The sequence below is a fragment of the Palaemon carinicauda genome, chromosome 43 (genome assembly GCF_036898095.1).
Source record: "Palaemon carinicauda isolate YSFRI2023 chromosome 43, ASM3689809v2, whole genome shotgun sequence".
Taxonomy (NCBI): domain Eukaryota; kingdom Metazoa; phylum Arthropoda; class Malacostraca; order Decapoda; family Palaemonidae; genus Palaemon; species Palaemon carinicauda.
Genome location: NC_090767.1, coordinates 19,699,478 through 19,724,624, shown reverse-complemented (window position 1 = coordinate 19,724,624; position 25,147 = coordinate 19,699,478). Strand labels below are relative to the sequence as shown.

The following is a 25,147-nucleotide window of genomic DNA, read 5'->3' as shown; positions in this document are numbered from 1 at the left end:
GAAGGCAGAGATTCAACGTCTCTCCAACACTATGGAAACTCTTCAAAAGGATCAAGGATCAACTAACCAACGAGCGACTAAAGAGTGAACTCTCTAATAAAAGAGATTACAATTGGAGATCATTTAGATAAATTAACTGAGAAGGACCAAAAGATTCTTGGACTGACTCAACAATTGGAAAAAAGTTCAGGAAGAAAATGAAGCCCGAATTAAGAGGGAAGACAAACTCGAGGAAGAGATAGAGGAACTGAAAGCAGAGACTCAAGGTCTCTCCAACAGAATCGAAACTCTTCAAAAGGAAAAAGAAATCGAGATTAAGAAATTCTCGACTAAGTTGCAACATCTTCAAAAAAGGAGCGATCACCTAAAAGAGGAATTATCTAATAAAGATGCTTCCATCGGACAACAATATCTAAATAGATTAAGTGAGATGGGACAAATAAATCTTGAAATGAGTGAGCAACTGGAAAGAGCTAAGGATAAGAAAGTGACCTTTATTCATCGGTTGGAATCTGTATTTGAGGAAGAGACTGAGGAACTGAAAGAGACAATTGAGGAGCAATGGGGGATCATTAGAGAGATGAAAACAGAGAAAGGGAGGCTGGAGATGAGCCTGACTGAGGCTAGAATCAATGATTTGGTCAGGAATGGAAGGTACAACTGCCTCTTGGAGGAGTTAGAAGGTCTTAAGGAAGAATATTTGATTAAATTAAGGGAGATGGAGGAAAAATATCTTGAAATGAGTGAGCAACTGGAAAAAAGTTGAGGGTAAAAAAGTGGCCTCTATTCATCATTATTGACACTTACATCCTTTTGGACATCCTTCTGTTCATCCGTCTGTGTTCAGAAAAATCCTTGCTCGCTTAGGCCTAGTGTCTGAGGATATGATAATTGGTCATTAGTGGATATATATATATATATATATATATATATATATATATATATATATATATATATATATATATATAAAATAAGCTACAGCAACAATAACAAATGCAGTCCACTGCAGGAGTAAGGCCTCAGACATGACTTGAGACATATCTGGTGTTTGGCCAAGTTGTCTACTTTTTTAGGGGAATTTTGGGGGAAGCAAATGTTTCTCTGATGAACATAAGTTATTTTAAAGTTTGTTTATGAAATATGTTGTTACTGGTTTCTTTTTATTTTATTTTTTTTTTTTTTTAAAGGAGGACACTCCAAAATCAAACCACTGTTCTCTTGTCTTGGGTAGTGCTATAGCCTCTGTACCATGGTCTTCCAATGTCTTGGGTTAGAGTTCTCTTGCTTGAGGGTACACTTGGGCACTATTCTATCTAGTTTCTCTTCCTCTTGTTTTGTTGAAGTTTTTATTGTTTATATAGGAAATATTTTAATGTTACTATTCTTAGAATATTTTATTTTTTCTTGTTTCCTTTCCTCACTAGGCTATTTTCCCTGTTGGGGCCCCTGGGCTTATAGCATCCTGCTTTTCCAACTAGGGTTGTAGCTTAGCATTTAATAATAATAATAATAATAATAATAATAATAATAATAATAATAATAATATCAACATCAAATTCAGCCGTTTCTAATCCAGTACAGGACAAAGACCTCAGACATGTCCTTATTCCTATCTTGGGTTTGGCCAGTTTTCATCACCCACTGGCCAGTGCGGATTAGTGATGGTGGGAGACTTTAGTCTGCTCGCTCACAGCAAACCGACCTAGTATGGGTGGTCATGACTTAGTACAGCTTTGCTGATCATGTCGATACACAAAAGAAACGGCTTCTGCTGATTGATTTGAGAGAGAGAGAGAGAGAGAGAGAGAGAGAGAGAGAGAGAGAGAGAGAGAGAGAGAGAGAGAGAATTTGGCATTTTACAACAAAGGGGGAAAACGATATAGCTAACATAACGAAAATAGCAATAATAATGACATATTTTGAACAAAATAGAAATATTGATGTTTCATAAATCGAGTGATTCGAATGACTGTGACTGCAGTGGTGCCAAATTTCCTTCGAATGACAGTGACTACAGTGTTGCCAAATTTCATCTCTTATTCTCAGAGAAATATAAATAGAATGTGCATGATATATATGTACGTATGTACAATAATAATAATAATAATAATAATAATAATAATAATAATAATAATAATAATAACAATAATAATAATGGGAACCCTATAGAACACAATTTTGAAAACAAATGTCAGATTGTCTTTAAAAACCGTTGAAATTTCTGGTCGTACCATCTCTCTCTCTCTCTCTCTCTCTCTCCTCTCTCTCTCTCTCTCTCTCTCTCTCTCCTCTCTCTCTCTCTCTCAAAGGTAAACTAATAGATAAATGAAATTGTGTGTGTCCAAAGGTGTTGGCGAAGGTGCAAGGAGTCTAGCCCTTAGCAAGGCGGTGGCTCATAAGTGAGACTACTGATTATTTAGATGCAATCACGAGATTATCTGCTATTTCCAAGCAACAGAGACTCTTTCAATTGCTTGCAAGACGTTTACAATCAATTGAATTATTAAACTTTATTTCACACAAATGTTTCTGAGACTCAGAAGAATTTGAGTAACCTGTTGACAGAGAGGTCACGTGATCTTGGGTTCATAAAGGCACTCAAGTTCGCATGACTGGGACTTTGACTTCAATTTAACACAAGTAGTTATCATATCACTCTTTTCTTGGGGCAACATTAGCTTATAATTGATAGGTCTTACATACACGTAATATATAAATAATTAAGGAATTACCTTTTATTGTATCTGTTACTTACAGAAGTTGGAATCTTTTAAAATGAAGACGAAGCCAAAGCCAATTGACTCGGCGAGAGGTTGACGGGAAGTAAAGGCGGGAAATTTCGGTTGATGACTATTTTGGAATCGACAACATCTAATAATGTAAACGAATAAAACATTGAATAGTGTGTGGGTGGAGAGAGAGAGAGAGAGAGAGATTCTACATACTTCGAAGATTCTAGTTTGTTGCCAAATGTAAGTGGAAGGCCAAACGCAGTATCAGTTTCAGAGAGGGAAATAATATTGACAGGAGGAAAAGTGGCAACGCTGCTCATCAGACTCATCCTATGTTTGAAATATCAAATTAAATTTTCGTTCAGAATGCATTTTCTTCTTTACTTTCATTACAGACATTAATTCATCAAAACAAAATAACAGTTTTATATATATTCCTGAATACAAAAGAAACCACCTTTCGATATGCGGTAAATCGAAGCTACTCATGAGTTACTATCGACCTTAAAGACGAATGAATAGAGAAGGAAATCCTTCAACTGTCACATACGACCTTCTGGCATTGAAGGAAACGAGGCAGTTCGCATAGGCCTACTCTCTCTCTCTCTCTCTCTCTCTCTCTCTCTCTCTCTCTCTCTCTCTCTCTCTCTCTCTCTCTCTCTCTCTCTCTCTCTTCTCTCTCTCTCTCTCTCGTTGCAAAGGCTACGATGCCTCACCTCAGAACCGGAATTGTTGTTGCTACTGTTGTTGTTTTGGTGTTTGTTATTCATGATGTTGATAGTACTGTTATTGTTCTGTGTTGTTGTTCTTGATGTATTTCCTGATTGTTGTTTAAAGTGTTGTTGCTACTGTTGTTGTCCTTGATGTTGTTGCTTAAGTTGTTTTGTGTGTTTCTGGGTACTGTTGTTGTTCTTGATGTTGTTGCTATAGTTGTTTTGTGTGGTTCTTGGTACTGTTGTTGTATTAGTGTGTGTTATTCTTGATGTTGTTGTCCTTGGTGTTGATGCCGTTTAGTTTTTATTGTGTTTGTTGTTCTTGGTGTTGTTTTTGGTATTTGATTTATTGATGTTACTACTGTTGTTGTTCTTTGTTGTTGCTACTGTTGTTGTTCTTTATGTTGTTGCTACTGTTGTTCTTCTGTGTTGTTGTTCTTTATGTTGTAGCTACTGTTGGTTTACCTGCTGACTCATCAGCAGCCATTGCCTGGTCTTCCCTGTGCCATTGATCATATCCCTAACCTCAGAGCCCCAACACATACCCACCCTGCCCATAACCACACACTACCCAATTGTACATTAGCCCCACCCACTTTAACCCTACCCAAGCCCCCAGACCTTGTCCACCCTACCCCAGCCCAATCTATCCTAGCCCCCAACCCTCCCCTAGCCCAACCCATTCCCACCCTAGCCTATCACCAACCCTCCCCCAGCCGAACCCGAATCCCACCCTAGACCTATCCCTCCCTGAGTCCAACCCGTTCCCACCCTACCCTAACCCCCAACCCATTCCCACCCTACCCTAACCCTCCCCCAGCCCAACCCACTCCCACCCTACCCTAACCCCCAACCCATTCCCACCCTACCCTCCCCCAGCCCAACCAACTCCCACCCTACCCTAACCCTCCCACAGCCCAACCCACTCCCACCCTACCCCTCATCCCTCCCCCAGCCTAACCCGTTCCCACCCTACCCTAACCCCCAACCCTCCCCCACCCTACCCCTCCCCCAGCCCAACCCATTCCCACCCTACCCTACCCCTCACCCCCCCCCCCGCCCAACCCGTTCCCACCCTACCCTAACCCCCAACCCTCCCACCCTGACCTATCCCTCCCCCAGCCCCCAAAGCCCCAATCCCCTCCTCCCCTTTCCCTTCCCCTTGTTACCCCCACCCTCCCCTCCCCCTCTACTGAGTGCCAACTGGTTGGCTCCTCCTATTTATACCCTCCACCCATTTTGAATCAACCAATCACAGAACTCCATTTCAATTCAGCCAATCACAGCTCGTCTTTATCGAAACTTGTTGCCAAATGTATAATAATCTTAGACACAGAACGAGGGATGAGGTTGCTACACCTACATGTCTCATCTGGCCTTGACTGCGACCAACTACAGTTTACTAACTGCCAGATACATAAATATTTTCTCAGGTCAAGAGAAATCTTACAAATTTCTGTTCATTTTGTTCAAATATTAGAGAAAATTTACATAAAATCAATGGCGTAGGTCTAGTTTTACAAATGAAATTCTTAATTTGCAATATTCGCGAAATAAATAATTCTTGTGTTCGAATGTCTTTAATTCTAACTTCGACGTCGCATAAGTAGTTATTAATTTGAGCTTTTCAGGCTTATTATAAACACTTATAGGCCTACACTGAAAGCCTAAATTACTTTATGTAAAGTTAGGACTTATTGAATTACTTATTATAACAGTCATTAGAGATATTAAAAACGAAGTCGATGTCAATACAAATCGAACATATCCGAGAGGAGAAATCTTGTGACGGTTCGTTCGTTTGTTGCTTTTCTTTGGTGTCAATATTTTTCTTTCCTTGTTGTAATTAAAAATACAAATTACTCTGTAGTTATTTATTTATTTTTTTGAATTTTGTTTATTATAATCTGTAATGTATTTCAAATTGACTAAATCTGATAAAGGATCTGACCTTAGTTCAATGTTACTCGAGTGTGTGTGTGTGTGTGTGAGAGAGAGAGAGAGAGAGAGAGAGAGAGAGAGAGAGAGAGAGAGAGAGAGAGAGAGAGAGAGCGCTTAGAAATATATTATGAATAGACACAAATGGGGAAGTCTAAATAAAATGTAATGTTTGTGAAAATAAGAAGACTTAAGCCTTTTATTTTTAAACCTTACAGGGAAGACCTAACGCAAATAATATGATGATTTTTATTTATTGAAAGAAAATAGAAAAGAAGTAAATATTTAGACATGATTTGGAGTAAAGGCAAAATAATATAATAGAAAGATGAACTAAATTGCTAGATTTTTAGAGGCGCCGTTGTAAAGGTCTCAACTGATGGTCCTGCTTTTAGAGGAATTGTCCCAAAATAGGGAAATTTCTAGTGAATCTGGGGAAAATTGTCCCAAAATAGGGATATTCTAGTGAATCTGGGGAAAAAGTTGTGAAAGTCAAATTTTTCTGGTTTGCTGTTGTGAGTTAAATTCCAATGTTTTTGGTTGAAAAATATAATTTATGAGAGAGAATATATTATATAACGTACTTTGAGAAGATGATGAACTATAGGTAGCACTTGTAATAGCTTGTGTTGAAGAAGTACTAAGGGGAAATGACCTAATATTTGAGATTTTAATATTTTAAAACTAGAATGCTCTTTAGGTTTAGTATTTTAACCACGCTGCATTAATAACTGACAGTTTTGAGCTGTTTTCTTGGTCCTATCACATGTGGAAACATTGTTTGTGACTCCTACAGGACCTGAAATATCTGTTTGTCGTATCCAGAGTACTTAGAGGAATTCTCAATAAGAAACGTAAGTCTGGGAATTAATCGAATCAAACCCACCTTTTTATGTAATCATTATTATTTTAATCTTATTTATTTATGTTAATTATCCGTCTTTATTGAAATAATTGTCAAAATCACCCTTTTATGCGCAAATTATTTGCGCAAATGATACACTTGCTGACTGAACTGGCTTACTCATTTGCGCAAATAATTTCTGCATAATCAGGTAATTTTGACAAGAGTTTCAATAAAAGACGGATAATTAGCATAGATGGTTAAAATAATAAGGATTCCATACAAAGACGAGTTTATTTGTATTAATTCCCAGACACTTACATAGCTGTCCAGTCAGCCAGTATGGAGATGCCATATTGGAGAGAGGCAAAGCCACTCTATTCACTACAATAATAATTGATTTTTCAACGGTAAATAGATACATTTGTATCGGAATTTAAATTCATAAATTACAAAAAAGTATTTTGATAATTTTTTCTAAGTTTTGTGACACTTTTGCCTCAATTTTAATAATATTTTCATTAATGGTACAAGTTCTAGACATTATCCAACAGTAATTGATTTTTCAACGTTAATGAGAAACATTTGTGATTTAAATTCTCAAGTTACGAAAAAACTGATAATTATTTTCTACATTTTGGCTCAATTTTAATAAAATTTTCATTAGTGATACCAAAATTATTTACGCTATTTCTTTGATTAAGTTGTCGGGGAGCCATTTGTTTAAAACGTTTTATTTCCTTTTTTTCGAAGTGCGAAGAAAATTAATATATTTTTTTCATTTTTAGGGTTTATTTGACTTGATTTTGTATCGAAATTTGTAATATTTGTATTATTTGTGCTTTAATGTCCTCAATATATTACACAATGAAATAGTTCGAAACTGTGGTTATACATTTGGGAGCCATTTGTTTGTTTACAAAAGTTTGTTTACGAACCTTTTGATTTTTGACCAAGTTTATACAAGATGTCTGTACACTGTTTTCGGTAAGTTCAGGTAAATTAATGTATATTTTAGCAAATATTATAATGTAAAAACCTTATTTTTCCATGCAGATTAGACTGGCGTTGTATATATCGTAAATTAGACTAGGTTAAGCTTATGGAATACATAGCCTCTGTACCATGGTCTTCCACTGTCTCGGATTAGAGTTCTCTTGCTTGAGGGTACACACTCGGGCACACTATTCTATCTTGTTTTGTTAAAGTTTTTGTAGTTTATATAGGAGATACTTATTTTAATGTTATTGTCCTGGAAATATATTTTTCCTCGTTTCCTTTCCTCACTGGGCTATTTTCCTTGTTGGGGCCCCTGGGCGTATAGCATCCTGCTTTTCCAACTAGGGTTGTATCTTACCAATTAGTAATAATGATAATAATAATTGGTTTATGTGCCGTAAATGTCCCTTACGCTATTGGTAAATGTTATAGGTTACTATAAGTAGGTAAATTACTATATTAATACATTTGTTAAATCTCGGGTGAATGATGTATATTTTACTTTAAGTATTGTTTACATAACCTGGTAAATTTTATATAAATATGCTACTTTAATATTGGAGCTTTTTGTATATCAGCGGCCAGTTCCTCCCTCGTGTAGAGAAAATGGGAATTTTCTTCCCATTTTCTACTTTTGTTAGACATGGCCTCTGTACTGCAAAAACTTTGTCTGTTATGCAAAACCTCTACTCAAAAATGCCTGCTCATTTAACCTAAAAGCCATGTCCTTACCTACTTACCCTTATATTGCTGTATTCTTGGCGGTAATATTATCATTATTACTTGCTAAGCTACAACCCTAGTTGGAAGAGCAGGATGCTATAAGTCCAAGGGCTCCAACAGGGAAAATAGCCTAGTGAGGAAAGGAAGCAAGGAAAATTAAAATTTTTAAGAGTATCAACATTAAAATAAATATCTCCCATTTAAACTAAGAAAACTTTTAACAAAACACAAAGAAGAGAAACAAGACAGAACAGCGTGCCCGAATGTACCCTCAAGCACCCAGCCATTACTGCTTTCCAATTCGTAAGCGCGGCCAATCCGGGTAACTGAGCAGTCACGTGACTTCCCAAAATAGCTACGCACGTGGCGCAGTGAAAACAAACCACACTTTAACGTGGTGCTGCATGAACGGTCGTCTGTTAAAGCTAAATCATTCGCCATTATGCCTTCATCATGTGTTATTTTCAACTGCAAGAATCACAATATGATGCAAGGAAAGATGTTGCATTTTTACAAGTTCCCCAGTCGTAGCAGAAGTCCGGATAGGAGGGATAAGTGGCTTGCAGCATGCCAGCAAATGAATCCAAATGGACACAAATGGTCCCCACCAGAGTTGGGTTATTTGTAGTGAACACTTTATCACAGGTAAAAAAGTAAATACAGTTTCAGTGGCAGTTTATCACATTATGGTTATCACATCTCACACTTGTGTGCTGTAAACAGTTCAAAATAATTATTGTTTATCATCATTTTTAACTTGCAAGTGTCGCTAGAAGTTAGAACAGTTGTATTTTATATTTTATTACTCGCCTGAAGCATTTAACTTTATATTGTAACGTGTTTTAGCAGCTCCATCCAAAGAATTCACGTAATTGTAAGCCATTGCTCTGGTTTGTTTTCACTTCGCTTGATTCCCGCGCTAGCGGTCACGTGATCAATGACATCAGCTCGCGCTTATGAATTGTGTGGTTTATTTTAATTGTAATCTACGAATATATATAAAATGTCTTATTATAAAACAAATATATAAATTATGGGTGACATTATCTTGTTCCAAACCAATTTCACGGCAAAAGTAAGGCCATTAAAGTCATTTGTAGAACAGTGGGCTCACCCACCCAATGAAGTAAATAGTCTGGTGGCCGTAATATCTTGTATTTCATAAAATAGGAATCCAATTTTCTCTTATTTGAGCCTATGTCCACTAGTCTACAAATGCACCCATTATTGATTTCCAATCACCTGTGTGTATGTATGATGGCAGTGTAAGGGGGGGGGGGGGGTGTCGCAGGGGGCCGTTAGCCCCTCCCCCACTGTTAGATAAGTAGGTAAGGACATGGCTTGTAGGTTAGGTTAGGGGTTCGAAGGTTATGTCAGTTGGTCCCCATTTTTAATGCATGCGGGAGGAACTGGCCGCTAATATACAAAGGCTCCCATGCGGATATCTAAGCTTCCCCTGAGTAATTAGCAAATGAACCTCATCTTGGATATGTTCCTCTAACTTAGGCCTACCGAGTAATTATGCCATTTATTGTAACCTATTTTACGAAGTAGGACCTAAATTGTGGCGAGAGTTCCATATTAGGAGTCGTAAGGGACAAGCCAGCGGCTTTGCATCTTGAAATACTCCACTATGTAGGTTCCTCTATCCCTTTCTAAAGGCCATTGCTTTAATTGCAAGGCTTATTATAAGCGTACTTTTGTTCTTTGTTAAATATTTATGTGAGCTTGTAATATTTTGACTCCTTTTAGGGGTGTATGTATGATGACGGATATGTCCCCATAACTCGCTTCTGTTCAACCCTATCACTAAAAATACGTCATTTTAAGTGGGATCGCCGGGTGGTGTTAGCCCTCTCATAGGTAAGTATGTAAGGACATGGCTTGTAGGTTAGGTTAAGTGGGTAAGTTTAGGTTAGGTAGTGTTCTATGCATGCAAGAGGCCCTGTCCGTTATTATACAAAGGCTCTTCTTTTATTACAGTTACAGCTACGTGCTTTTCGTAACTCCTGACTCCTGTATCTATCAAATTTATAGGAATTTCTGTAGCAAATTATTAGTTCTAATTCATGCCCACGGATGGATTTAGGATATTGAAATAATATTTATATATATATATATATAATAGTGTGCGTTTTGAATGAGTTACACTCGACTTCCTGCCTCCAGAGATGTGTGTGTTCTCGGAGGTATTGAAGGAGGGGTAGGGTGCACACCTTAGGAATCAAATTGTCTGAGGGGTGTGTTTCTTGGAAGAATTGCACCTGTAAATCGACCTGTTAGAAATGCGTGCTTTTCAACATAGATGGGCACTCGGTAATACTGTACTCAACTGCTCTTCAGTTTACCATCTGTGCTTTACTCTTCAATATTTGGGATGAAGCTTGATCTAAGACTAGCATATCATTGATGCTCCATACAGAAATAGTTTGCATATTCTAAACTTAGATACCTGGCTTTATTTTTGATTGAAATCTAGAGTACCTTAACTGAGAATGGCCTAAACGTATGTGGCTTAGGGAATAGTCTTATACAGTATACCATATATGTATTTAATGATAGTCTCTAATGCTGTGCGGCTCATGTATTGTCATTATGGTAATTTCAGAAAGAAAATCCCTCGGACAGGTGCTCCGAAAGCCGAGTACCTCACGAAGCGAAGAACCTCTCAATCAGGCTAGGGTTCAGATGCGTTTTGACATGGTCATCCATGGATGAACCTGGATGACGAGAGGATTACATTATCAGTATGGATGACGTATCTAATAAGGAGTCTCCCTGCAGATGTTAGGTTCTCAGAGTTGGAGAACTATCCAAGATCGGTCGAGAAACCTCTGGAGATGTGTGAAGCAATGAAAACCATAGAAAGATGAAACTCTTAAGGTATGGAACATAATGCAGACTATATTTATTGAATTCCAATTGCTTGCAAGGCCTTTGATACTACATGACTACTGTAGTCACTTATTTTTGTCTTGATAATAGTAATAAATAATTATAATTATGGTTCGTCGTTCAATTAGTTCGTTATGCAGGTTTGTAATATTAGCCATGCAGTTAATTCTAATAGTCACACCTTTTCCATCATGAGGCTCAATACTTCACTGTACTCTATAAGTTTTATTCGAGCTGCGACCAATTTGTGGAATGGTCTTCCTAATTGGGTAGTTAAATCGGTAGAACTTCAAAAGTTCAGACCTGCAGCAAATATTTTCATGTTGAACAGGCTGACATAAGTTTTTATATAGTTTATATATGAAAGATTTATTTTGATGTTACTGTTTTAATATTTATTATTTTAACTGTTCATTATTTTTCATATCGTTTATTTATTTCCTTATTTCCTTACCTCACTGGGCTCTTTTTCCCTGTTGGAGCCCTTGGGCGTATAACATCTTGCTTTTCCAACTAGGATTGTAGCTTAGCCAATAATGATAACAGTTTAATGTATTTTGCAGTCAACAATACGAACACTGTTCTAGTGGGACGTGTACGTCTAAGGAAATGCTCATCTATGAGCTGAATGAAGTCAAGATCTTTCTCAGGAAGCGAGTGGAAGGCTTTCGCTGCTGAAGCTAAACTGGAGGCTATAGGAACCAGTTATGGTAATATAGAATCACTTCAAGAGTGAACTAAAAATCTGCTTACACTTGATGCCAGAGATGTGAAAATGAAATCAAAGATATTATGAAGGTGGGTGGTGTACACAGCAATACTATGTTTTATTTCATAATTTCTACAGACTTTTGATACCATAACCTGTAGTACTTTATAGTTTTTTAGAGCACTTTGATTTTCTGTTTTACAAAACCAGTCAATTATAAAGCAGTGGTGTTTCATATTTCATAATTTATACAGGATTTTGATACAATAACCAGCAATACTGTATAGTTTTTAAGAGCACTGGTTTTGTATTATAATTATAAAGATCCTAGTACTATATAGTGTAGCGTGCATTACAGTAAACTCATTTTTCCAGGTGTGAGCATTTGCGTCAACTACGTGTGGACAGTTCTGTATTTTCCAGGAGTGTCGTTTATTTCATGAACCTATTTTTTATTGTTTGATTTGTGAGTATTTTGTAGTAAGTCTTTGTTATAATGAAGACTATTCTTACTCAAATACAAACCATCATTTATTAATAGGAGTGGGATTCAGCGCAACAGAAACTCGGCTGTTAAAATTTATAGAGATAGTGGCAGTTACTGCTGGGTGGCCAGGAAGTCCCACCTAATTGGCAGTCCAATGAGCAGCTACTTTGAATTCAGCTACTGTGTAGGAGTGATATACTCTGTGTCCTTAACATTGGCTGTTTTTAATCATTTTATGCTTTTTTTTGTTTTTTAAAAGTGTATTTGCTGTCGTCTTCTGGTGGAAAACCCAGTTGCAGACATGCAAATCTGCCTTAGTTAAGCCTGGCTGCACTTGCAGCAGGTTTACGAGTCGGACTTCTGTGGACCCCAATCTCATTTGTCCTTTGTGCGAGGCTCATGAGTGCTCTCAGTCATGCCCCTGTAAAGAGTGTAGGTGATGACCTCCTTTGGAATGGTCCGAGTGTGGTAGAAGGAGGAGGAAGTAGTCTTAGAGAGACTCCTCGACTTTAGAAGTGGTCATGCCAAAACTGCCACTGAGGATGCTCTTTAGCTCCTCCTTCTCGCCTTCTGGTTCTCTTAGTGCTGCTTTCTTTGGCTTCCTTTAGAGCAGAGTCCTCTGGAGGAACACCAAAGAAGGAGGAGACCCCATTTGACCCTGGGGCAGGATTCAAGAGAGGTAGGAGTACTGTATCACCTTCCCCTGCCTCCTTGTCGTTCGCCCCCCTTCATGATGAACGACGACGATGTCTGCAGGGACTTGGACCTGAGGAAATTGTGGCTTCAATGGTAATCCTTGTGCATAGAAGCTGCAGAAAAATGTTAGTAGACGTTAGGACATCCAGGACTCCTACTGCTATGCCCTTCTCTTCTGCTGTTCCTCCTGCAGAAAGAGCGCAGGATATGACGACCATCAGCAAGTCTTTACCTACTGTAGGAAAAAATCCTCGGTCTTCTCCTGTGGTTTCATCGCCGCCAGCCAGGAAATCCTTGACTTCTACTTCTGTTCAACATAAAAACATTCGTTGCAAGTTTGAACGTTTGAAGTTCCACCGATGAGGAAGATCATTCCATAGAAGGGAGAGGATGGACAGGCGTATGCAAGCCCATTTTTTTAAATGAGAAACTTTTTCAGAGACCATATCCTTTAAGGATATACTTTCTTCCATGACCGTCTGTTAAGTGTTGGCAGAAACCTATCACTTGGGATATATTTTCCCCAGGTTCGTAGGAGGTTGACAGGAGTTACTTCTTCGACTCATTATACAGGTCTAAGTGCTTCGACATTCCTCGAATTAAAGTAGCCGTTTTGCGTACAGGAATTTCCTCCGTCTTTAAGATAAGTCTTCTATGAGAGGACAAAGGTTTATTACCTCCAACGAAGTTGGAGGGATGTTATGTTTCTGCCCCTGTTTGTGTGTTTGTAATTTGTGTGTGTTTGTTTGTTTGTGAACAGCTTCCTGGTCAAAATTTTAATCGCAGAGTAATGAATCTTACAGCGGTCAACCATTATGTAAACAGCTGGAAATTATTAAATTTTGGAAGGTCAAGGTCACGGTCAAGCAAAATGTCCAATTCATGTAATCAGGTATATGTTTAGACATAAATGTCACAGAGACTTCAAACTTGGTTCATTTTTGAGTGTATGAACATTCATGGCAATTGATATACGTTAAGGTCATGGTCGAGAGATAAATTGCAGTGGTGGAGGTCTGTGCTCTACCGAGTGCCCCTGTAGTTTAAATCAATGAATTGCCCCTGACGATAATAGGAAATACGGAACAGGATCTTCCAGAAGTAATTACCGTGTACATTCCAGGCAACAATTGTAGACTAATGGGATAACCTGGACTTCCCACTACCTACTGCCAGAGGGCTCTATTCCATTGATAAGGGTGCGTATTGTCTGAAGCAAAAGAAAATATGAAAATTTTAACATTTAATAGGCAATTATTGTTTAAACAGAGCTTCTGGAGGAGAAGCAAAATGAACATCAGGTGAGTAAAGAAATAGGAAATTTTCTTGTTAAAATTCTAATTATTGTGGCATTTAAACCATTGATTTTCTCATACTTTCCATCATGCTACGCAGTGCTGCTCTATGTGTTATATATCTATGAATCTTACCCGACGTTCATGTGCTATCTATTCCTTTTAAGAAAGATTTAGAATTATAAAAATCCAAGAATTTTTATCTTATTCAGTACAATAGGTCTTTGCTCCCTCTCTTGGATAGTAAGTTGTAGAAAGCATTTTTGGCCTAAATTTTATTTTTGAGCAAAGATTTTAGCATTCATGCTTTCTTTTGAATTCTTTTTTGAAATGTGAATGTCACATATTTTGTAGGTAGCTTAGTCCTCAGTGATATTCAACCATTTTTATCCTTCATTTCTCTTCCCATATGGGTAAAAATACGAGGTTATTTTCTCTGTAGTAACCGTAACATAGTTTCTGTTATCATCCTCAGTTTCATACAGTGAGAGTACTTGTTCCTATGGAGCAAAACTAATTATCATTCCAGGGAATAAGAAGTCCATAATTAGAAAACTAAAACCTTTGGAAAAGCAACTTATTATAAAACTACATAAAGATAGGTAATCAAATCAATTTCCGACTTTATAAATTCTTGAAAAAACTGATGAAAATTGTGAAAAATTTGGTGATAATAGTTTGAGGAGGTTGAAACGGGGAGTTGTCTCTTAAACTAATGAAGAGTTTCAGGTTTAAAGGTTTAAAGGCTGCTCATGAATGGGAGGGGAAAGGGACAGTGACATTGTCCTATCGAGCAGGACAATGCCCTAGAGACTGATCATATATACATATGACCAGTGCCCAAGCCCCCTCTCCACCCAAGCTATCTGCTGATAACTCAGCAGATAGACCTATTGGCTCCCCCAAAGCCCCCATCCTTAGCTCACAAGGATGGTGAGATTGCAGCGACCAAAGAAACTAACAAATTTGAGCAGGATTCGAACCCCAGTCGGGCTTTCACCAGATAGGGACGTTACTATATTGGCCCCCATTGTATGTCTTAGGGGAAAGATAATACAGAGACTCTTGGTTTATGTAATAGAAGACCTTTGGTAATGGGCTGGGTATTATGTTAACACCTTGATAGAGTAAGACTGCAGATGGTCTTCAAGATAGAGAGAACACTAATTCTGAAACAGGCTCTGTAGATGTGGAAATTCTGTTTTGAAATATGACTTCGTACGGATGGCTGTAGTGGTTATATCCCAGTGAAGGCCAATATCATAATTAGTGATAATACAACAAAAGGAATCCCACTTTGTACAGCTGTGTGTAGATGACACACCAGCTTTGTTTCTATAATTGTTTGAGGAAGGAATACTAGAATTGCTTTTGAAATTGTTTATAGAGGGAACACCAGAATTGACCCATTGCCCTTGGAATGTATTCCAAAATGACTGCCGTTTTCTGGCTAATTGTAAGACACTCCTTTGTTGAGCAGATTTTCATTTAAAAGGAAACTGAGACTGAACATTTGAAGTAAATGTGTCTCCCTCAAACCACGAGCATTCTTGTATTGAGGCGTCTTAGGGTATCCATGATGCATAGAGAAGCATTGTGCTACAAGAGGGATAAAAGATCCATTATCCCTATGTAACTTCCTGATTTCCATAATATCCTGAACTTTTCTAGAGCTTTCATCCAGTTCGGTAGTATTCCAGTGATGGATATCTTTGGAATTAGCAAATAATTTATTGAATTTCCATGTGTGTACGTTTAACTTTCTGGGCAGTCATCTGTGCAGGTGAATGTTGGATTGACTGATACCTATTCACATCTGTTACATCCTCGTCCCTTTAGTACTTAGGTTCCAAGAAGACAGGTTGGTAAGTCCATACTTTATTCTGGTACATCAAATACAAGTAAACAGACCCATGCTTCTGCTGGCGTCACAGTTCGTGGATGGCGGGGAAGACAACAATAACAACTCAAAGGTTCAACATAGTAGAATGAGAGAGTAGTGTTTCTCAATACATTACACTCCTCCCCCCTTAGGTTAACACACAAAAAAAATTAAATTTGTTCAATGAGTCTCCTAGGTTTTTTACTTACTCTGGTAGATTTTCTTACAATGGCACCAGTATCACAATTACTGTTCTCTGATCCTACTACTTCTACATTGGGATTACAAATCCTACTTGAGTTCTGAATAGGGTTATTTGTTTCTTCTAATCCTTGTACATTATTGGGAGAAGAAACTACAGGAACAGAAGGAATCATTGTATCTTTTAATAGTGATGATTCATCAGTTACTCTAGTATTATACATTTTTCTCTCAAATAACTGTGATAAGTGACGCTTCCAAGTCAAAATACCATTAACATCTACAGAAACTAAATAATTCCTTTCACCCAGAACTTTGATAATCTTAGCTTCTACCCATTCTGGTCCTTTACCAAAATTCCTGGCATATACTGCATCACCAACTCTGAATTTAGACTCATGAACGTAAAACTCATCTCCTTGTTTAGGCATTATAACATCTAGTGGACCCTTAAATTTCCTTCCAAATAATAATTCAGCTGGGGAGCAGCCAGTAGAAGACTGTACTGTACGTCTATAGGTATACAAAAATTTTGCCATTCTGGTTTTTACAGGCAATTTACAATCAAACTTTTTGAAATTAGTTTTGAATATTCGGACAGCCCGTTCTGCAAGCCCATTTGTACTTGGATTATATGGTGCTCCTGAACAATGTCTAACACCATTTTTCTGAAAGAAATTCTGAGTCTCCCTAGCCATAAAACAAGTGGCGTTATCAGATACAATTGTGTCAGGAATACCATAATTAGCAAAACACGACCTTAAACATTGTATGGTATCCTCTGAAGTTATATTCTTACAAGCATAGACATCAATAAATTTAGAAAAGGAATCAATAATAATCAAATATTGCATGTTGTTAATGGGCCCACAATAATCTACATGCAAGCGGGACCAAGGTCTATCTACTGACGGCCAAGATAAAGGTGAAATGGCCTTATGTTTGAGATTTGTTATACATAATGCACAGTTAGAAGTTATTTGTTCCAAATCTTGGTCCATATTAGGCCAATATACAAAAGACCTTGCTTCGGCTTTCATGGCAACAATACCCTTGTGGCCCTCATGAAGCATTTCCATAACACGCTTTCTCAACATTTCAGGAACCAAAATACGATTCCTATACAGTAATACATTATCATGCAAAGAAAGATCATTTCTCAATTTATAGAATGGTAACATACAATTTTCCATCACATTTTCCTTGGGGAACCCCCTCCTTACATAATCTCTCACTCTGCATAAAACAGTGTCTCTTTCTATACATTCTTTTACCATTATAACATCAAAAGAATTCTTATCCAAAATATTAATCAAATTTACATATTCTCCTGGTACATGAAAATCAGTATCATCTCTACATAATGGTAGCCTACTAAGAGCATCTGCCACTGTATTATGCACTCCCTTAATGTGCTCAATTTTAAAATCAAAACCTGATAGGAATAAAGCCCACCTTTGAATACGAACATTAGATAATTGTGGAATACTCTTACTAGGGTTAAATAAATGAGTCAAGGGTTTATGGTCCGTCCTAATAACGAACTTCCTACCCAAAAGGAAATCAGAAAACTTCTTGACTCCAAAAATAATGGATAAAGCCTCTCTATCAATTTGAGAATAATTACACTCAGCATTAGCTAATTTTCTACTTTTGAACGAAATGGTAGAAATTTTACCCTTATATTCTTGTTTAAGAACAGCTCCCACTCCTACAGGGCTAGCATCAACTTCTAAAATCATGGTAGCATTGGGGTTAAAATTATCCAAAATATCAGCTCTACCCAAGGCTTCCTTAATACTCTGAAAAGCTTCTTCATGAATTGCTGACCAATGAAACTCAACATTCTTTTGTGTCAAATTATATAAAGGACATAAAATAGAACTGAACTGAGGTACAAACCTACTATTGTAGTAAGTGCATAACCCCAAAAATGATTTCAAAGACTGGACAGACTGAGGGGTTGGAGCTTCCAAAATTGCCTCTATTTTCTTTGGGTCAGGTTTAATTCCCTCACAACTTAAAATGTATCCTAAATAAGGTACTTCCCTAGAACCGATAATACATTTATCTTTATTCAATTTAACATTTCTCAGTTGCAAAATTGATAAAACCTTACATAAACTCCTGTCATGTTCCTCTTTGGTAGCTCCGACAATCAATATGTCATCTAAAAATACATGAACACCCTCAATATTTGCCAATAATTCAGAAATAAACCTCTGAAATATACCTGGTGCTGACGACAACCCAAAAGGCAATCGGTGGAACTTATATAATCCCAAATGAGTATTCATAATTAAATATTGTTGAGAATTTTCACTCACAGATACCTGTAAATATGCATTTTTCAAATCCAATTTTGAAATATACCGACAAGAACCTACATTTGCCAAAATGTCATCCAATCTCGGTAATGGAAAGGTATTAACACTTGTTTGGGTATTGAGATACTTAAAATCTACACAAATCCTTATTTCACCATTAGGTTTCATTACAGGAACAATAGGACTGGCCCAATCTCCTGCATGCTCGACCTTGCTCACAATATTTTTACTTTCCAGTTCTTTCAAACTATTCTCAATTTTACATTTATAATGATAAGGCACAGATCTGGCTTTAAAATACTTAGGCACAGCATTTTCTTTTAACATTAATTGACACTCATAATTTGTAATGGGTGATCCTTCCACCACCTGATACTCATTGAACATTTTTACACAATCAAGCTTAAGCCTAGATGCACTACTTGGGGTAATAAGAGGACCTTTAAATTTATCATCACTCACATTATCAACTTGTACCCACTGGTATTTCAATTTCTTCATCAAAGACCTGCCTGCTAAATTTAAATCATTATCTACAACAAAAAACTTTTGTCCCTTGACCATTTGGCCTTTAAAAGAAACATCACAATTTATTTCACCATACACCTGCATTTCCGCTTTATCATAATTAGCTAAGCGTTTCCTTGTTGGTAATGGTGTTAAATTCAATTTATTAGCATCATGCCGTGAAATAGTGGATGCACCACTGCCAGTGTCTAATTCAAATTCTAGGGGAAACCCATTTAACCTTAAAATTTCTCTATATGGTTCCTCATAATTATCGACAAAGTCAATAGAATTCACATCAAAATCAAAAAGTTTCAATAAATCATAAGAATCATGAAAATGTTCATTAACAGGAATATGCTTACTAGTAGACTCGTCTACATCATGCACTGTATTAACATTCCTAGATTTATTTCTAACCTTTTTATTGGAACACACTGTACTCACATGGCCTTCCTTGCCACAGTAATAACATTTAGCATTCTTAAATTTACAATTATTAGCTAAATGGTTATCACGCCCACAATGAATGCATTTACCTTGAGCTTTACCATAATCACTTTTACCTCTCCCCTTAGAGTCTGCACTAGAATTAGGCCTAGGCCTAGTTAACTATGCCTAACCTTGTTAACGGTACCTGATGGCCTATTATCTGTAAAAGAACTTGAAGTAGGACTACACTCGGTAACATAGGCAGTTTCTAAATTGGTAACCTTGGCAAGTAAATCACGAGAGGAGATGGATTTAAACTCAAAAGGATCAGCTAATAAAACCTTAAAATATACTTCATTATCAATACCAACCAATAACTGTTCCTTCAACCTTCGGTCAAACTCATTATTAAATTCACACTGTTGAGCTAATAATTTAAGTTCTGCATAATATTCCTTCACTGACTCACTACTTTTCTTCTTCCTCTGTAGGAAATCACATAATGCTCTATGATAACTTGGTTTCGTTATGAAATGAGACTTAAGTTGATTTACTAGGTCATCAAAAGGAACTGCAGACGGCAATTTCGGTGCTGTTAACTTACAGATCGTGGAAAAAGTCTCTACTCCCACTGAAGAAAGCAACAAAGCCCTTTTTGCTGTCGCCTCGGTTACTTCGTTTACTTCACAATTCATGGAAAATAGATCCAACCAACAATTTAGTTCCAACTTATCTGGATTGAATTCGGGAATTGCCGGTCTCCTTGTTGCTGCCATCCTTCCTGACTGGGTATGGAACTTCGGTAAATCGGTAGTCCCCAACAATTACAGCTGAACTCAGGCTACTCACTGGAGTCTGGACATTGGCCAGGCCTAAACTGGGTGTGCTAGGCTAGATACGGCCGGCTGTCGTTGGTACACTAACTCTGCTTCCATATGACATACCTCTTTGTACACTGGGTTCTTCCTCGTCGCCACTGTTACATCCTCGTCCCTTTAGTACTTAGGTTCCAAGAAGACAGGTTGGTAAGTCCATACTTTATTCTGGTACATCAAATACAAGTAAACAGACCCATGCTTCTGCTGGCGTCACAGTTCGTGGATGGCGGGGAAGACAACAATAACAACTCAAAGGTTCAACATAGTAGAATGAGAGAGTAGTGTTTCTCAATACATTACAACATCCTTAACAAAAAATTTAGAAAAAGTGTCAGGTTTTGATAAAGTTAGCCACAGCATCTGTTTCCCTCCCTTTAGAGATATGAATAGAAGATAGGTGATATTATGAGGACCAAGTATTTACCATACTCCAAAATGTATCGATGAAACTTGACGAGTCTTCATGCGTGAATATGGCAGTCTTACTTGGGGTACTTAAGGCACTGTGGGGATATGGAGAAACTGGCTTTAATTGCTACAACTTCCGTTTGCCATGAGATTGTTGGGGATTTATGTTATTAGGTCATATGAGGTTAAGATAACAAAAGATTGCAGAAATGATGTCCTTGTGAGAAGTTCTAAAAAACTTTCGTTAGTCATACCTATGGAAGGTTTGTTATTGGAAGCAAGGTGAACAGATATTTGCCAGACTACTAGGAAGCTGCTACGAGTGCATGATGATGTTGGGAATTGGGATGGAGCATAACTAGAAATGCCTTAGAAATAACCATGTGTTCATAGGTGCAAAACGTGGGCAGTTCTTCAATACAGAAGATCCCCAACGTACGAACATTAGATTTACAAATATTCTGAGATAAAAACACAAATCCAACTAGAAATAACAAAGATAAGATAAAGAAATACTATAATCAAACAATATTATATCATTTAATACAGTAAGCTAAACAACATTTGTAATAACCCGATATCTATTTCATATGAAACCTGACTATTTGTTGAGTTTTGTAGCTGAAAATTATAGGGATTGGATTCAGGTTAAGCCTCAAAACTTTACTTTCAAACAGCTTCTTGGAACCTACTAGGTTTGAAAGTTGAGGATTTTCTGTATATGAACTCAAGGAAACAGGAAATCTAGCTTCGTGTGTCACGATTCAATTGTAGCTGTGGGGAACAAATAGAGAGCATTAAGTCATTTTGTAAAGTACTGCTGAAAATGTGTGTAAGATAAATGCAACATAGTTTCCCATATCTTCAGTAGTGATAGACAAGAAGGTCTTTCCTCCAAGTAATCGCTTCACCAGAGTCCATACATTTGAATACTGCAAGCATTTAATATCCAATAACTCTTCAGAAATCGATAATTTTGTAAAGCTGCCGTGAAGACTCCTTCAATCCTGATGAAGAAAATTCCCAATTCCAACTTGTTCTTTCATGATCCTTAGATTGAAAGATTTCAGTGATTTTGAAGACTTTGGAGCCTCAGTTTGATTCTCGCTCTTCTGAGCTTAGCAGGAGAGAGGAACTTCCACTCTTTCTTTTGAAAAGTTTACAATCATTGCAGCAGTAGGGGATTCAGCATTATGAATCTTCATCTGTGGTGGATAACGGGGGAGGGTAGGGGGCTGTGGCACTCTAGCAGTACCAGCTGAACTCGGTTGAGTCCCTTGTTAGGCTGGAGGAACGTAGAGAGTAGAGGTCCCCTTTTTTGTTTTTGTTTCATTTGTTGATGTCGGCTAACCCCCAAAATTGGGGCAAGTGCCTTGGTATATGTATGTATGTACAATCATTGCACCATTTTGCCCTAAAGAAATGTGAGTTGGATTCTTATGTATGTTTCCAATAAGGAACTCCCACATTGATTCAGGCTCCTGAGACCTGACTTCAGATTGGGATCTCTGCAAATCTTCCACTTGTGAAGTGCATATCCATGCCTTGTTCATATTCAGCCCCTTTTGGTATTTATAGGCTGACAATTCTTCTGTCATGTGAATTCATTTCTAACTAGTTTTGGCTAAATACGTATTAAGAAAATATGGTTTTTATGTTATGAAATACTTGATTTATTACCATGGTATAATATTGTGGTCTGCCTTTGATTCAAATCATTAGGACTTGAATCTAGATTGTGGTTTATCGTATCCAAGTTACGAAAAAGCATTATGTACTTCAGAGTACAGTATGTATTGCCTTTTTATTAGAGAATTTAAGGCTTATTTCCAGAAAGTTGAAATTTTCATTGTTATTATTATTTCTAGACTACAATGGCTTACTTGATAAATTTTATGTTAAATAAAGATGAAATGGCAAGCAAGTTAAACTAAATAATCTCATGACCTGTTTATATAAAGATGAATGCTTTCAAAAGTTCAGAATTATGCAAGTAGGCTGAAGAATTATCAAGACATTATTGAATTAAATAATTGAATGACTTTGTCTATAGAGAAATTACTGTATTCAAAAGTTCAGACTTATGCAAGTAGGCTTAAAGAATCATTGAGATGTTGAAAATATACAAGATCACTAATGTACTGTACAGTATATTGCTTGTAAATGTACAGAAATCATCCACTGTAGAATAGAATTTGAGAGAGATATAAAATGCATATTTTAAGATTTCTTCATATCTGTATTATTTTGGAATATTTTTGAAAGCACAACTAAAATATTTGATTTTCTTTTTCAGATTATCGCCATTCATAGGACGTTGAAGACTTGAAATGACCACTGAAGATTTGTCTTTCAAGAGAGAAGAGGTTATTAAATGAACATGTGTCGCTACCTAGAAATCCCAAACAGACAAAACGTCTGACATCTTCAAAAACACAAAATAACACAGAGCTACGAAAAACACATCCGAACGTTCACGGGTGCTAACAAGGAATGATGGGAGAAGGATAGGTAGTGGGAGTGGTGAGGGGAGGGGGGGGGGGCAGTAGCTGTAGAGAACGACATCTCGTAGTAACGGGGTATGTTGACGAAGGAGAAGACTAATAAGTAAGGGCCCTCTGGTAGTGGTTTCACTCACCCCAGTTATTATACCGACACCCTATAAGGGTGAGCGAGCTGGGTATATTCCTGGTATTCCATGCAACTTTTTTCTCTGGTATTTTTAAACATAAAACTTACCCGCTGGTTATATAAGAATGGCTAGCGTCCCCGACGCCTCGGCAGAACTATTCAAAACTCGCGGCTAACGCAGGTATGTCAGGTGTACACTAGCACCCTGGTGGACTACAGGTAGAACTACTCCCACTTATTCAGATTTTCCCTGCCGGTCGTACTGGTCAGAACGTTGAAAATTCACTCGCTATTTACATTCAATTGGACGGCTTATTTGGTGATGTACTGTCTTTTTGTTTTTGGCTTTCGCTTTGGTAATTTCCTTTTCAAATATTCTTGAAATCTTTATTATTTTGAGGTTATTTGGTTATTTTGACCTTTGTTATTGTTTAATTTTCTCTCACTTTTCAATATGGCCGACCCCTCCCCTTTATATAGGAAGTGTAGTAAAGATTGTCAGACTCGACTTCCTAAAGGTTCTGTTGATCCGCTCACAATTTGTGTTGAATGTAGAGGGAAATCGTGTGCTTATGGGGATCGGTGTGAAGAATGTTCTTCGTTAACGGAAAGTCAGTGGGTAGCTTACGAGCGTTATATTCAGAAATTAGAGAAAGATAGAATTAGAAAAGAAAGGATTAGACCTAGTTCGTCCCGTTCTGTGGATTTATCTAGGTCTGATGTCATTAATCCTATTTCTTCCCCCGTAGTGGTAGATCAAGAGCCGAAAGAACCTACGATGAGGGAGATGTTATCCGCAATTCAAGCTCTCGGTGTGAGGGTTGAATCTTTAGCAGCGGACAAAAAACAAATGATGTCAGAAATTAATTTACTTAAAAGTGGTCGGACTAGTGATCGATCAAGTGTTGAAAGTCCGACGAATTTGTTAAGTGTGGTGGAGGGCGCGAAGTTATGTCGAAGGGCGAAAGGGAACGAGAGGCTTCATCAGTCGCGTAGACGTTCCCTCGAGTGATCCTGATGGCGTAGCTCAGGGCGCTTACCCTCACCATAGAAAAATGAGGTTAGTGCTTTGTCTCCCTCTTCAGATGAGGGGTCACGTGATGACAGGTGACGTAAAGAATCTAGACCGATTAAGAGGAAAGTTCAGTCAGTGGAACAGCCGCACTTTTCCTCCCCGCAACAGCCGGGTTGTTGTCATTGGGGAAACACCTGAACGTTTTTGGTCCCTTGCCGAGTGTTCTCCTGCGAAGCGCTCGAATGTGGGTTCCGATGGGGATAGAGTAATGGATTCGGATGCGGAGTTAATTTCTGGTTCGGGTGTGACTATTCATGCTCCACCTCTTCCTTCGGACTGGGATTCTTCTCCCGAAAGGGGTAAAGGATTGGAGAGCGATGAAGAGGACGAATTCGCTATAGAAAAGGCTGTACAATTATCTCCTCAAGACGATCCAATGTGGAATATGTTGTTGAACATGAAACAACAGCTCTCGTCGATGGTGCAGTCTTATTGACCAGTTGTTGGTAGTGAGGCTGGGCGTCAGTCTTCGGTGGTAGACCCATTGTCGCAAGCAGAGCCTGAGCGGCAACATGATGAGCCTCAGGAGTTAATTGATGAAGGCGCTGAACGTCGCCAGCAGTGCCAGCGTGACGACCCACGCCAGTCGAGCCATGAATGGGCAGAGCGCGTGAGCGCGATGCGCCAGGACTCCTCGGAGCGGCAGCGCCAACATCGCGTGAACGCGGCGCGCCAGGAGGCGGCAGAGCGGCACCAGCCAGACTCATCTCATTATAGAATCGATCGGGACAGCAAACGCAAATCGAGTGACTGTCAATTGGAAACTAATATGGAA

At 38.0% G+C, this 25,147-nt stretch overlaps 2 long non-coding RNA genes across 2 annotated transcripts in view; one reads left to right on the top strand and one right to left on the bottom strand.

Annotated features, from left to right (window-relative positions):
* Positions 1 to 12,019, top strand: part of LOC137633440 (uncharacterized) — a 376,441-nt gene extending 364,422 nt beyond the window's left edge. Inside the window, exons 6-8 of the long non-coding RNA XR_011042216.1 lie at positions 10,558 to 10,832; positions 11,408 to 11,642; positions 11,929 to 12,019. This is a non-coding gene — a long non-coding RNA (uncharacterized lncRNA). The remainder of the gene's footprint in view (positions 1 to 10,557; positions 10,833 to 11,407; positions 11,643 to 11,928) is intronic.
* Positions 1 to 25,147, bottom strand: part of LOC137633441 (uncharacterized) — a 149,123-nt gene that overhangs the window by 74,694 nt on the left and 49,282 nt on the right. The gene's annotated exons all lie outside the window — the stretch shown is intronic.